General features: G+C 31.4%; 1 long non-coding RNA gene across 1 annotated transcript; it reads right to left on the bottom strand.

The window, feature by feature from the left end:
- Positions 1–1,803: 1,803 nt before the first annotated feature.
- LOC123693720 lies at positions 1,804–3,302 on the bottom strand. The gene is made up of 2 exons (XR_006751713.1): positions 2,730–3,302; positions 1,804–2,603 (listed from the first exon to the last, which is right to left on the bottom strand). It is a non-coding gene; the product is annotated as an uncharacterized LOC123693720 (long non-coding RNA).
- Between the last annotated feature and the right edge of the window lie 13,623 nt (positions 3,303–16,925).

Below are 16,925 nucleotides of genomic sequence, written 5' to 3' on the forward strand. Positions count from 1 at the left end.
AAACGAATATTCTTGTATTTCTCTTTAAAAACGTAGAATTGAATGCAGCTCAGCACAAATAAATGTTTTCCTTCAGCGAGGCAAAATCTAATTGCACAACAGCTAAGTCGTAGGGTAGTTGAGGTCGCGACTCGCGCATCAAACGGCATTCTGCAAATGTTGCACGAAATTTAATTCCACTTTTTGTAATTTTTTGTGATAAATTACAGCAACATTGATATAATCTTTCACAAACATATTTCTGGAATTTTCTGGTACCTAATTCTACATGGTACAAGTGATAACTGCGTTAAAAACAACCGACTTCAAACTTGCACTTGCAAAATTTACAAATACCTACAGACAAAAATGCTCATAAAATAAAAACTACTGGGCCTATCCGAATAAAATTTTTATGGGACCAATTCGACACCATCCCGCATCGAACAAAAAAAGAATCACGTAAATCGGTTCAGAAACCTCGGAGTAATCGGTGTACATACATAAAAAAAAAATTATACCGGCCGAATTGATTACCTCCTCCTTTTTTTTGAAGTCGGTTAATAAAACAAAGCTTCTCTCTCTCTATATCCCTATGTACGCTTAAATCTTAAAACTACGCAACGGATTTTGATGCATATTTTAATAATAGATAGGGTGATTCTCGAGGATGGTTGTAGAATTTACAAGTTTTTAAATAAAACGGGCGGAGGCGCGGGGGACAAGCTAGTAATATTATAAACACACTTCTATTATAATTTTTAAATGCTTTTAAAACTAATACAATTACTTTAAACTAAGAATTTTAATTCTATCGTTTTCTACGTACCCAAAATGATGCGTTGGTAAATATACGCACATGTTTTGATAAAACATGATTTAACTAAGAAAAAACTAAGAGTGGAATATAGATATTTTATTTATAGTTTTATGAAAATGTTGATAAGTATGCAGACTATTAGGTACTATAATGTTATTCCTTTATGAAAAATTTACATTTGATTCGAAATAAGGTCAGCGCGTTGGTTCTATCTCATAATATTTGTGTATCGTTTACATAATATCGAGTTTTATATAACTGAAAACTAAACGATATTATAAAGCTGAAGAGTTTGTTTATTTGTTTGAATGCGCTAATCTCGGGAAGTACTGGTCCAATTTGAAAATTCTTTCGGTGTTAGATAGCCCATTTATCGTGGAAAGCTATTTGTCATCTCGCTAACAGGAACGGAGCACTGTGGGTAAAACACCGCGGAGCACAGATAATATAAATTATAATATACTTACTCTAGCAAGAGACGTAAAAGCATAACCATGATATTTTATTATGACTATCAGTTAATCTGTTTATATATTTTTTAGATTCATCTTAGGCAGATATTGTTTAACACCTGATAATAACAAATTGAATTAAAATTCAAACATCAGATAATAACAAAATGTTTCCTGACCACACTGTATTGTTTTTTATTTTTCACAACTAAATTGCTATCAGATTGGCCCATAACCAAGCGATAAAGAGGACTTAAGACGATACACAAAAAAAAATCCACTGCTTGGTGGGCGGAGTCTAATAGCTCGCTATCGCGAACGCGGGCAAGTCATTCTTGCAAACTCGCCGCGCTGCCGCTGGCCGACTCGGGACAAACATGTATGGAGTCGTCATACAGCTATAATATTGTTATACATATATTTAATTGGACTGAACACTCCTATGGGATAAAACAGGATTCACGGTATAACCTAATTACACGCGGGCAAAGCCGCGGTCGGAATGATATTTTTTGAAATAAAATAATTATTTAAAAAAAACACACAAAATAAATTCACACAAGTATTTATTTTTTGCATTCTATTATAATGGTAATTATTCAACAAATAATCAAAATAAAATAGCCAGAACAAAAATAGGCCCTGGTAGGGTAGGTAGGCAGGTACAGCAATGTGAGACGAATACTGGCTTATTTAGGTATACCAATAATAATGTATTATAAACATTAAATTAAGTTTACTTTCTAACAACAAAAATACATAATTTTAGCTAATGTGAAAACGAATCAACCAATCATCCCACAACAATGAAATGTGCACACAAATATTCATCCAAATCGGTTCATGTGATTAGGAGTGACTGCAGCGCCACCTTCCGGGCCCAATTGTGTTTCCAGATCACCCAGGAACTCAATTTAATATACACAAAATTTTTCGAAAAACTTTCACATTACTATGTAAATATGAATATAAACCTGTTTTAGTACTAAGCAATTTCCCGCACATGTGTAGTAAGTATAAATGAAATAAATATCAACATCAAATTCTTTATACAACATACGTATCTACCACCTACTAAGAAATGTAATTCTTGAATTTTTTCGTATTTTTTTTAAATATAATACTACTCCAATGAGCTCCTGTTCCATATTACGTCCACCATACTTCCACTAAGTTCACCATGATTTTTTATTTCTTTGCACTTTGTTGCTTTTTGCTAAAAATGGAATCATGCGATAAAACCAGTAGAGCGTTGATAACATAAATTTTTGACTGAATGAAGGTGCTTACGAAGGAGTGGGTTCACATTGTGAACAATTAGTGGGTTTATTTTCCTTCTGGATTCCGGATTTCTGAAAAGATTATGTATGCTATAAATTAAAAAATCTTACACATTCGTTATGTACTTAAAACAGGGGTACATATCAAACATCGTCTTTAATACAAATATCATCAAATTTAAAATAAAACCAACTTACTTCATTAATTTGTTCCAATTGTAAGCATTCTTTTTCCTCCAACCTTTATGTTTCTTCTTCTTATTTTCTTTATTGTCCCCATTTGTCTTATCGTGTTGTCACCCTTTGTTACGATTGCGCGACTCGAAGACAAGCGACACAAGTTCCCCGTGTGACGGCCGTAGCGGGAATGACTCGTGCAGCGATCGGGGTAGGAAGGTACAGGACGGCTCTCGCTAGATTGGCTGGTCGCGCGCTAATTTCAAGTATTTCTTGTTTATTTCAAAACCATCGCATATTTCAAAATTCTAACTCGGTAGACGTATAGGTTGTATATTTTATAGTTAATATCCAAAAAGTCGTAACTTTACGTTTGTTATTTTGAAGATGCCAGAGATTTAAAAAAAATAACAATGAGAACTTTGTATTTTTTTTCTATCGAGAAAATATCATGGAATCATGTTTCTAAAACGGTACACGTATTGTGTTACTATTGAACTTTCTTGTCAAGAATTTTCATCACGACAACTTTAATAATATAAAAATTACGAAGGTTTAAAAAGGGCCGTAAATGTTAGAAAAATTAATTCATCACCTTAAAAGAAAACCCTCACGCCCTTTACTTAGTAAATCGTGACATAGCAAAAGTAACTGGCTAATGAATAAACACTGCGTTTGTATCGGAGTAACCGACCACTTGGCTGATTGAAACAAATCGCTTTGCTCGCCACTCCCGGGGGATCGAACGGTTTAAATGCGTACTTTTTCCCTTTATATTGTACTGCAAAGTTAAAAGGTTCGAGGATCTTTTGTTCGATGTTCATGTGAGTTCAAGTTGAAATAAAAGGTCGTTAACGAGAGCTCTCCGAAAATTTTGTGAGATTTTGTTATTTTTAATCGCTGTTAGAATGTTTATGTTCAAGGAATTAAAAAGATACTGATGAATGTTTGGGAATAACGTGGTACAAATTCCTATAATTGTTTACAATATTATATTATTAGAGAGGTAATATTGAAGACAAGTTTATTGGAATTACTGCATTACATTACAGTACATTTATTATTTAAAGCATCATAACTTTGGCACTATGATATTCCACGAATCAATAATCAATTAGACATTGTTGAAAATGTATATCATTACATTGTATGAAACAAAGTTGCTTTCTCTGTCCCTCTATATACCTAAATATTCCATCCCATATTATGTCTTCAATGTTTAAAATTGCACAACGGATTTTGATACGGTTTTTTTAATAGTTAGTGATTCTCAAGAAAGCTTTCGATGTATACATTATTAGGTTTTAGACAAAGTGGAAGAAGCCGCGGGCGGAAAACTAGTTTTGTACATAATAAACACAAAAATATTGCAAACAGAAATGATGCAAGGAGTTGGCGTTCTATTAAAAACTAAAAGTTACAATTCTAAAAATATATATCCGTTATATATCAGAGCAAAAATGGAAACGCTAGTAAATATAGTTTTTGCGATCCTTTACATTTGTGAGACATTATTATTGTATCACAGTCAGGCACGTACAGCTCCGAGGCATCATTTGTCAAGCTTTCGTCTTTCAAGTTATCAAGTTATATTCAAACTGACGCGCCCCATAAATTCTAGTTTAGCATGTCTTTGTGAAAAATTATATCATTATTAAGCTTTAAATTTATGTGGCTAAGCTTGAATATTGACTTGTTACAAAATGTAGGGTCAGATTTATGAAAGAATTCGTCTTTCAAAGCTTTCGTGTTGCTTTATTTCATTTTTTAAGCTATTGCATAGTTTCTATCGCGGGCCTTGAGCGCGGGGACCGAATCGAGAAATTCCGTAACGAAAAACCTCACGCTCCCCACTCCGACGGGCGAAGGTGTGGCTTGAAGGCATAGCATGCAATAGCTTTACCGCGGCAGTCCCCGAGTGCCACACATCTTTTTCATTCTTAATATTCATTTGTTACGATGTGCCGCCTTCTTGGTACAATGGTTGACGCATAAGCAGCACCGAGGGGTCCTGGGTTAAAAAAAAAATTCTCGGTCTGGCAGAACACAGAAGGCTTAAGAAAATCGATCAGTGAAACAGATGTATAATGCATCTGCCCCTTACCCCACTAGGGGACATGGGACTTCACTTTTACGATGTTCCAACTGTATGATAATTAATATTCTTGAGTCTATAAATTATAATTCTATGGTGTTTTAGATTACATGTCCTTTAATTTATAAGAAGCGATCATGATGTAATTTTAATAGCGTCCCATTAAAAACATCTTACATTCAAACGCTCAAAGAAATCTCGCACCGCAACTAATAAAATAGAAAAATAACTTTCCCAAACCGATTTTCAAACAGCTGTGAGCAAGCAAAGCGTGGCCAGCATAAATTTATTTTGCGCATTAGCAATGTTGCAGACGCGTGAAGCCTGCACTTTGCATTTCAATGGATATACAACGTTTATAATCACGGCATGCATTTATGTTCATTACCTTGGTTTGTGTGAAATTAATCTTTGCGACAAGTGTAATGTACCTAGCGGAGATACAGTGATTAACATCTATTGTTGAACGAGAGTCTATATTGTCTACGTCAATGATATTTTTATATTGAAAGCGCGAAATAGTACTATCACTATCTATATACTACTATTAGTATAAACTCAATTAGTGTGACTATGGAAAGTGCAAAACTGAAAGAAATAGCGAAGGACCTAGTGACTAGTTGCAGAGGTTATAATATAAAGGACAATGTTTACTTTGCGTTTATTCGGTACCTACTTTGTATGTAATATTTTTCCTTTATACTTTATGTTAAGGAACCTCCACTGATGTCGGAACCATAATATAGCATAAAGTAAAATATTATGTATTGAATGACTGACTGACTTGTTTATTAGGTGTAATCACTGATAAGTGAGTTACCTACTATGTATTTTGAAATACCGGATACATTACACTTCATGGAGCAAGCAATAGCAATAGCTTTAGATACTCAAAACTCAAACAAAATTCGTTGAAATTCACTTTATCGACTTTGTATCTCTTCATCCATAACAATTATAATATACAACCTGTTTGGAAAGCTACAGAGTTGCGATTCAGAAAAACTGACAGGGAAGTTTCGTAATTTGCCTTTAAAAAGAGATAAGTTTTAACAGAGTGTAAAAAGTAAACAACATTTCTTTTAAATTAAATTTCTTTTAATGTTTACGAGATTTAAAGAAGAAAATAATACATTACCTAGGTATTCAAAACTTTGTGTTTTTGAAGTTGTTATTACTAAGTATATAAACTTCTAGTTCTTGGACAGCATTTCTATTCCGCAAATAGACCTTTAGTACGTACTAACATACGTTATGGTGTTTATAGTCAACTAGCATACCGCCCGCAGCTTCGTCTGCTTAGTCTTAAACCTAATAAGTTATATACTAAAACCTTCCTCTTGAATGACTCTATCTATTAAAAGAACCGCATCGAAATCCGTTGCGTAGTTTTAAAGTTAAGTTTAAGCATATAAAGGGACATAGGTACAGAGAAAGCAACTTTGTTTTATACTATGTAGTGATGATTATCAAACCATTAAATAGTTGTCAAGTATATTTCTATAATTCCATCTGACCAAAACAACCTACAAAGTACATTCAGAGAAGTCAAGTAATATTTGTATACGAGTCAAGAATATCAAATTCATACGCCTGAAGCGCTTTTCAAATTTTATTACCTCCTTATATACAAAGTGTGAAACAGTACTTCAAGGCACTTCGCAGGCTTCAAAGATGCTTCGAGATCAAATGTTTATACATTGCAGTTTTCACTTGAAATTGTGTTTGAAATTCAATAGGAAACAAAGCAATGGTCGAGTTTCATTGCACTCTGAATGTTGTTTAAAACGCCACTTCATGCATTTTGATGTTTTCCAACTTTCATCGTCACAAGTCGTTTTACATTTTTTATTTATTTATAACACTTTATTGCACAAACAAAATTAGGACAAAAATAACATTAAATACGAAAGAAAGGCATAGTTTGTAAAAGAGGCGGCCTTATTGCTAAGCAATCTCTACCAGGCAACCTGATGGGAAAGCAAATGTATGAAGTTAATGGGATAGTGCAAAAAGAAGAAAAAAATAAATATTTTGTAACGGTTATATTATGTTTTGTTTGTATTTCAATTGAAAAAGGAATGAAAAGGCGAACATTGATCTGTATCTATGCGTGTGAATAGGATCTTGAAATGAAATTAATTTTATAGATATTTAATTACTTGCATTAATGGTACGATATGAAATTAAATAAAAAAAAACTTTTCAAAATCTTTCGATGAGACAATGGTGTAGGTATATTTTATTCCAATATTAATTTCCCACAATATTTTTTCCGATTAATTGATCAAGATTTGTTGTATCTTTCATATTTCTACACAAACTAATAGTAATCTAATACACATTATACAAGAAGATATTATGCATATTGAAACGCACAGTCACGGGAATTAAATTGCCTAGAGAATAGCCAGACTCACCACCCACTTCGCCGTCATAATGAAAAATACATTAAATAATACGTCCTTCCGTGGTCTTGAGATAAGGTAACGAGCTGTGCATTTATAATCAACTTAGTCTTCCTGAAACTTTTACGTAAATTGCTACTGAAAAGTAAACTTAAAAACGAAATGATAAAGATCAAAATACCTTTTCCCATGTTCAAATTACTCAACATGTGCACAGTTGACAAATTTTGTCGGTGTTTTTAAGAATATACGCGTGTTCATTAAATATTATGTAAAACAGGCCTAAAGTTGGCCCGTTTGATGAATTCATATTTGAAATTTTACATTATGCAAAGAATATTTTATTACTTACCTACTTCAAAAAAGAAAAATGTTTTTGGTGAGGATTCGTTTAACAACATTTTCAATAAGGGGAAAAAGAAGGTGAGTGTTATTGACATAATAAAGTAAACAGTGTTAAAAATTATACCTTATGATAAAATATCCCGACTTCAAAAGATTTATTTTATATTGAATTAAATATGAATAAACTAACTATTAATATAGATTTAGTTTTATATGTATGTTTGTATCAGCAATAAAGGCTTAAATAAATAAACTAACTATTAATATACCCTATTTTGTTACTTTCTTTTTTAGCGTACTGAACTATATTTACATGATTATGGACTTCATTTCACATAGAAGAGCATCTTACATTTAAAGTCAATGAGCACATCGACGTTATAATAGAATTAAGTTCAAAAATCTCTTCACTTATCCACGACTCACTAGGAAATAGAAGGATTTTCAAACGAGAAACATTTAAATAGATTCCCGTTGAACTTTCGACAGGTAACGAATTTATTACAGCATTTGTTAGTTTTAAAAAAGAGTAGAAATAATATTTGTTTCACAAATTGAAGCGGAAAGAGAGAATATGGCAGTTTTGTAAGTTTCGACTAATTTATGTCGTGATGTTTGGTGCAATCGGATTTAGGAATTATTCTTTCGATATATTGAATATTTTGCGCGTAGTTTACTGTCCAACTGCATGTTATTGGTATTTTATTTTATTGGAATAAATGTACTTCTTTGAAAAAACATGGATATAATAATAAACACTTTATTGCACACACAAAACAAAACAGAATCAAACAAAAATACGAACAAAGTAATATAGAGCGGTACATTATCGCTAAGAAGCGATATCTTCCAGGCAACCTTAGGATATAGGTAAAGTTTGAATAAAAATAAACAATTGAATAGTAGAAGGAGCAGCGAAACATTAAAAAAGATGCAAATAGAAGTAGTAGGTAAATAGAATAGTCGCTTTCGCTGTACATATATCCCTATGTATGCTCAAATCTTTAAAACTACGAACGATTTTGATGTGTTTTTTAATAGATAGAGTGCTTCTCGAAAAAGGTTTAAGTATAAAATTTGTTAGATTTTAGACAAAGCGGACAAAGCCACTGGCGGAAAGCTAGTACTTTATAAAGTACATTCTAGGAGCTATAATTAAAAAATATTTTTTAACATAATATATTAAGAAAAGTTTCAAACAAAAACAATTTGAAATTACCATAACAAACACAGATAGTGAAGTTTTAGAGTTCATAAAAGCAATTTCAGTTTTTAAGACGCCAAAAGAAAGAAATTAAGATAGCAGTTGAACTAAACCTATTAACAAAGTTCATAATTAGCTGACTGTTAAAAGCTAAGAGTCATCAGGGCGATTTTAAATTACGTAACTTCTAAATAAATTGACTAGCCTCTGAGCCCCAGGATAATAGAGTTCGCTAACAAATTTTAAATTGTCACACGCAGTTCTGCGAACTTTTAAACATTATGATGCAAAAAATCTATAGAATCATTTTTTGTTTCAATTAGATTCATTAGATTCATAGCCATGTTCGAGAGAAACCGAAAGAGAGTTTAAAATTGAATTTTGAATTCGTTAAATTATTATTTCAATCAAAATATTTGAAATATTTTGCACATTTACTTTCTTTATTGAGTGTACGCCATAATTCATTTAGAAAAGGAATTAATAACTTCTGAAAAACGAAACTATTAAGGCAGCTATAAAATACATAACGTGCTACAATTTACATCTTTCTATTTATAAAATACATCATACCATGCAACATTTAATGTTTGGACTTACACATGCAATTATTTCATAATTACTAATATTGCCTACTATATTATGTTTAAAACATTAACCTATATTTCTACACGTCACCACAGAATACATAATAGTAGCTAAACGCTACAGAACGGACACTCTCCGCCTCCCGCCAAAATTAAACACTTACCCCACCCCGCACGATCAGACATAAAATGGTCCATATTTTTCTACAGGGACGATACGCAACGAAGATTGACAACATTAATCAAATTGACTTAAAGTAATTTTATTATTTTGTATTTGTGATTATCGTTGAAGCCATTATTTAAGAGAAGAAGAAGAAGAAGTGATTATCGTTTTTCGTAGAAAATGGTTAGATATTGTGCTGTTTACGGATGTATTTCATAAGAAAAACGCGAATTTTTTTTTACGCTAGTCAAAAATGTGCCAACCATAAAGCGTTAACACACACATTTGCAGTCTCTACAGTGTGACTGTCAAAACGATAATTTTGTATGGAGTGTCCGGGGTGTGACGTCACTATAGGTTATTAAATTTAATTGTTGGTTTATGTTATGAAGGCTGTAATATATTTTGGTACGAATAACAATAATAAAACATGTTTAAAATAGCAAGCTATACTCTAGAAATACATTTAAAAGCTTCCCTCAGACTAACATACCCTTCAAGTATTTTATAGCACTAATATATTTTTTCGTAACTTTACCCGCTTTTTAACGTTCTTACTTACTGCATGGTCGTCGTGAACCAGATAATATAAGTAGCTTAGCTTTTTATCTATATTATAGAATTGAAGGACTTGCGGGCGTTTATGTCTCAAGTTTAATCTGTAAAAGTACTAAATAAATAAATCCTATAAATTGTTTAAGTACCTTTTTTAAACACTGATTTTACACTGAGTAATGATTTATTAAACGCTTTTTAATAATCTATTTTCGGTTCTAAAACAAAAACGTAAAATTGCATTAATTACATACACATTTATAATATTATTATGATTATATTATTAGGTATTTGATAGTTCGCAAAGAATAATAATTATTATTTAAAGACACACTGCATTATAAGTGATATTATCATCTGCAATAAATTCTCTCATAAAAAATCGCCCCTCATTTCATTAAGCCTTTCCATATATTACCGATAAAAACCTTTTCTTCAGAATTAATTATGACCAATTAATAACATTAACCGTATCATGCATCGATATAACTTCTCCGTTCAATTTCCTCTCTCAACTTCGTTGTTTCCCGTAAATTTAATAAAAAATGATCCTCACAATATATTTCCGATAAAACCGAAATTAAAAATGTTTGACCCAAGCGTGTTATTAATAAAGGCTTCGTCAGATAGAACGAGTTCGTAGCGCGGGTCAAAGAACTAATTTGACGCCAAGCTATGACATCGAAATTTGCGTTACATTCTAGTCGATGATTAGGACTGAGTTGATATTATAACGAGTAGTATCGCACAGTACGCGTAGGCGCGTAGCGAGCGTTGTAGCTCTGTTTGACGATATTATAATATAGCCGCGTAGTGACAGTACACGGCGTCGTAGCGCGGCATCAGATCAGCGCTCTGACGCGCTTATTACGCGTTCTATCTGGTAAAGCCATAACACTAGCGTAAAGTTCTGTAAGTATTTAAAACTCGCCATTGGTCGGCTCGCGTCACAGGCGAATGGCCAAAATGACAAATTGCATTTAATCACAGCTACGGTACACGAAACGGTATTTATCATACTTCAACACTATGTTTTAGTTTTAAAATACGGCTTTATTTTGTAAGCCCTTATTATGGTAATATGTGTACGATTGTACGGTAAGTGATACACTATATTTTGCAAAAACTGATTTAGGGAAAACTAAACACATAATATAGGTAATCCGTATCCATTTTATAACATTTTTTTAATTACAAATTTATAAAACAAAATACAACAACATACAAAATGATCGCTTAAAGTATTTAAATACATCCTCTCCATAATGATGCGTTATTTATTTAACCCACTCGATTGTATTCATTCACAAAGCCTCTTAACATGTCCGCCATTTAGCATAATGACTTTCGTACACCACACAAAATGGTTGATTTAAAATGAATGAAATTCGGCATTTACCCTTGCATCGTAGCAATAATATATAAGATTAAGAGCGGGCAGTTTCAATAAAAACATAACGAGATACGAGTGTGTAAAATGAAAGATTTATCTTAGTAAGGGTCGATGTATAAATAAATTCATACCGCTCCATTGAAAGTCGCCGAAACTGGCTTAGAGTGTTTTTAAAGGAAACCTCTTTGATATTCCCTGTAAGGATGTCAAATGGTTGAACAGAGGAATGTTTGTGACCCTGTTAAGTATCCTTGGGGAGTGCTTCTAATGTTTGCCATACATATGCATCGATGGTGAGAATCTTTAGTATAAATATAGTTTGGTTACTAATTGTATTTCAAGTTTTTATTAGAAGGTCACGGGCATACTAGCTACTGTCTGTTACATAAATCAGGTTTACGTCTGTTTTTTGTTTCTATAAAAACAGATTAAATGACCAATAAATTCGCGAAAGTTTTGCATTAGAATATAAATGTGATGTTTTAGCACAAAAAATACTGTTCAAATTTGAATAAAAATTTTGCATGTTAATAATAATTTAGTGTGCATTAACAAATGAGTTAAACTCGTCTTAAGGCGTCATTTGACGTTAGTGATCACATGAAATTAAAAAACCTTGATATAAAAAATGACTTGTTAAATACTGAACCTGATTTCACGTACCCAATAAAATTATCAAACTAAAAATGTCTGTACAGTTGTAGCGTTGGAGAAAACCTAATTAGCGGTTCCGAAGTTGGTGGATAAGTTTAATTCGTTTATACTTCCAACGACGCCTTCAAAATATTCCTCCGAGGTGAAAATAAAAATCTATAATTGAATTTTTCATCGAAATCTTTCGCTGAGAGCTGGTATCTAAGATATTTATGTGTGAGTTTTTAGATTTTTTATGGCTAACACGTAGTCATAATACAATAATCTCATATATTGTGATTGTTTATGTATTATCAATAAAGGATATTTAACCGGCTTTAAATCGATAACTTTTTATACGATTTTTATAGAATTTTGCAATGTGGTTGTAATTTTAAACACCTTACGTTAATAGCGTAACATTCTGAATCATCCATAATATGGATCTTAGGTCCTTCCTCATTAGTTCATTTGCAGAAAATATAATTATTATCAAATCATCGCAAGCGAAAAGATCACTCGATTAATGGTAATTACAATTAATTAAATTAGTTTCAATAAAAATATAGCTCCTCTATCTACTAATTACATGTTCAAAAACCTATCCTATTTAAATATTTATATCTGGCATTAATTATTGATACTAAAACATTACTTCTTAGCCAAGTTTTAAATACATGACCCAAAAAACAGAATTTAAAAAAGTGTGCCGTCTAAATTTCGAATAATCGTAAAATCTTATGTACCATCCACAATCTTGCGAGCACTATTTGACATTAAAGGTAGAAACACGTGCGAGAGATAACGTCCACTGAAAATGGGTTATATCCTATACAATTATACCGCCCCGCTTTACCTGTGTTTTAGCGACTCCTTTGGAAATGTCAAAGCTTTTTGTGATTTCCGCTGAACGTGATACGCTATTTATTTAGGTTGTGAAATAGAATTGTGTATCATATTTTGCTTCGTTTTGGATTTCTATTAAAATAAAAATATAGATCAAAATATATCAAATGTCAAAGTCAAATAAACTTTAATAAATGTTTGTGCATAAAATATTGAAATGGAAAGTTAAATTATGTTTAATTTTAAAATATGACCATTTGAACCTCTTCATGGAATGAAGTTTGTCTCTAGAACTTGCATAGTTAATTGTTGACAATTTTATTATTTTGGATAAATTAGTCAACCTACATACTCTTCGAAAAAAACATAATATAATTAAGTAATCAAGGGAGTGAAGAGGGAGAAAATGTTGTGAAGTATAATTCTTATAACAGTGTCAATTGATTAATTCACTTCATATACATACATACACAAAACCACAATAACATTTTAAAACATTAAAAACATTCCATAAAAATCACTGAAAACATCACCAATCTCCACATTTAAAAGAACAAACACATTTTAAAAACGGTAAAATGACAAAATTATGCAGGAGCAAGAACTAATTTACTTTCAGAGCTAAACTGAAGCAACGCATGCGAGATTGTACGTTAAAATAATCCTCTGGTACATTTCTCGTGACAAACGTTCACAGAACGCGAGTGCAAGATAACCTCCTACGAACGAATGGTTCATATCCGGAACACATTGGCCTGAATTAGGCACGAGCACGCTACGAAAAATTGGCGCTGGACGTTGTTGTTGATGGATGAAATATAGGGCTCGTTACTTTGTTAAAGACAACAATTATTAATTATATCAACATGTAAGTCAAGAAAGGAGAGTCACTCAAACTTTGTTATAACTTAATATTTTATTGCCAATTTATTTTTTAGTGCTCAATCGTATCTCAATAAAAGAACGTAACTTCTCGTTTTACCTGTGATTTTATGACAGGATATGCAATCATGCAGCAACAATTTTAATTTTTTTTTTCTATTTAACTTTAGCAAAATTGATTCTGAAAAATAATAATGCCACCTTGTTTATCATCGACTTCAGTAAAAACCTAGAACATACATTGCTGAAGTTTCGTACAACACATTTCGATTAGAAAGCTCTTTAACATCATAACCACGAATAGAAGTGGATTTCAGCTGTAAAAGTACGAACAATTTAAAGTGTGCGCGGTCAAAATAATTCCCCGTATGTATTCAGTGCGACATAGTACGACTCTTAGTAAAGATGTGTTTGTAACGTCACAGCTTATTCGTGCGAAAAGCTCTGGAGGATCTTACCATATAATGAAAACCATTACGGGATAAAAAATTACCCACATTATTGAAAATTGGGATCAGTATACCACTTTTCATCGCTCGTGAGATTTTAAGCCGTTTTATAATTTCAAAGGTTATTTCATGTGACACGATATTCTTAGAGGATTTCTTAAATGAAGTTTTATCTTACTATGAATATGGTAATTAATTGTACATTGAATGAGCTTTTTTGTTAGTCTCTAAGAGGAATCAAAGTAAAATACCTAATAATGCATGTAAACATGTACCGTACTACGCAGGTGGTTGTAAAAGGTATCGATGATTATTCAGGCATATTATTTTAAGCTGTCATTTCACGCAAACAAAAAGCCTTTATCGTATTAGATTCAGGTATAATTATATTTTTATTTTAAACTGTCATTGCACGCAGACAAAAAGCCTTTATGGTATTAGTTTATCGTTAATTCGTTATACTAGGCTACGATCAATCTGCATAAGAAATTTTAGCTGAATAGATTTAGTAGTTTTTGTGTAAAACTAAAACAGATGTTTATAATTTATATTTTCGGATACATGATATTTAAAATAAAGTATGTAATTTGACTTTATTTTTTAAATCTATTTGATTAATACTTGTTATAAGCTTTCAAAATATTACAATACTAGCGATCCGCCCGGCTTCGCCCGTGGTACATATTTTGAAATAAAAGGTAGCCTATGTTCTTTCTCAGGGTCTAAAGATTGTCTGTGCCAAATTACATCAAAATCGGTCAAGTAGTTTATGCGTGAAAACCATACATACATACATACATAATTACAAACATTAATTCCTCTTTATAATATTATTAAGTATAGATAGTATATATATAATTTAGAAATTAAAGATTTAAACGAATTTTAAATGCGATGTATTAAAAAAAATCTAACAAGAATAAAACACAAGAAAATATTATTACGATATCAAGTTATTTCATCCTATATTTAACAAGTTATCAGCCAAATACAATATTTATACGAAGAAAGTGTACACTTTTAAACAAAGGAATAGTTCTATTAATACTTTAACAAAAACTATTTGTTATTTGCAATTAATTTGTAAGTTCCCATTCAATAAGATGTCTCTAAAACTTGTTTAACTAAAGAAATAGGTAGCTATTATCCGAAGATGTTTACTTACGTCTTTACAGAAAATTCTAGGAAAGGGTTGGCATTAAATCTTTTAGTCTTGTATTATTGAGCAAGGTTTTATCAAAACCAATTTACTCGTGTGAATCAAATTGATTGAAAAGGACAAGAAGTAATAAAGTCTTATTTAATAGTTGATTAGTTATCTATTATTATTGACTCAAAAGGCAATCCAATTTACAAAATTAAAATAATAAAAAGTGTTACATGCAGATTATACAAATTATTGCCAGTATTTTAAATATTAAGCTGCTTTTTTATTAAACTGAAACATTTATTTATTAAAATTGATAAGCAAGCGGTTAGTTATTTAGTTTAAAAACTTAGGCTTTATAGTACGATACAATACTCAACACTTAATATTTCTCATTCTCTATTTTATTTATTACAACACAAACATCCTATTTCCCCGTTTTCTTAACTCTCAACGATACCAATTCTGGTGTAACATACTGAGCTCGAGTCGATTGAGAGATACTTTACAGGCTCCTTCACGGGTGTTATCACACCTGAGCCCTTTGAATGGATGTGGCTAATCTGCTACCTTGGTAATACTTTGATGATGTCAATCACAATGTGAGAATGTGTATTGTCTTATTAAAAACTGGAATGTATGTGTCTATTCAAGAAGTTTTTTTGATATATTATGTACCTACTTTAAGTAAGAACGAAAAATAGAAATATTAAATAATATCTACTAATTAGTGCATTATAGTTATTTTTCGATAAACGGAAAAGTGACATTTACAAATTAATATAATTCATTCAAAATAAAAATGCATCCAGCGTTGACACACAGTTGACAGATATATACTACGTAGACAGATGGATTTTAGTATCAATAGTTGACATGCTATATAATTTATCATCAATATTAAAAAAAATAACAAATTACCCTACTTAAAATACAGTTCAACAACTTACAAAAATAACACACTCGTTTCGTACAGAAAATAGAACCAGTCCCTCTGGCAACAAGTACTTAATAAATAATGTACTCATCGTGAATTATTCATTATCTCCCGGTATATAAAATACATTATACATACCTTACTACTAAATAAAATAACATTGTTACACAAAGATATCCGGTAGGTATCTATGAAACTCAATTACTTTTAACGACTCGGTTATAATAAACTCAAGGGAAAGGTTCGTGAAATGAGAAAATATAATTTGATTTTAAAGTAATATTAACGGATTTTAATAAGGTTTTTGTGCACGAGGAGGTCTTCAATGAGGTCATTAGTAACTTTTTAGCACATTAGTCAAGTACAGCGAAATTTTTTTATTAATTAATTATTAAAAAACGCTTGATTATTATTATTCCTCAGTTTAAACTTTGTGAATTTAATGCGACTTTCTTATAGTTTTTAAATGAGATTATCGACAATTCTGTTTTATATTCGAAACGAAAGTAGACTATTCGTACCTATATTTTAGATTATTTTATTACATTATCATGCCATTCTTACAAACTT

The sequence above is a fragment of the Colias croceus genome, chromosome 8 (assembly GCF_905220415.1).
Source record: "Colias croceus chromosome 8, ilColCroc2.1".
NCBI lineage: Eukaryota > Metazoa > Arthropoda > Insecta > Lepidoptera > Pieridae > Colias > Colias croceus.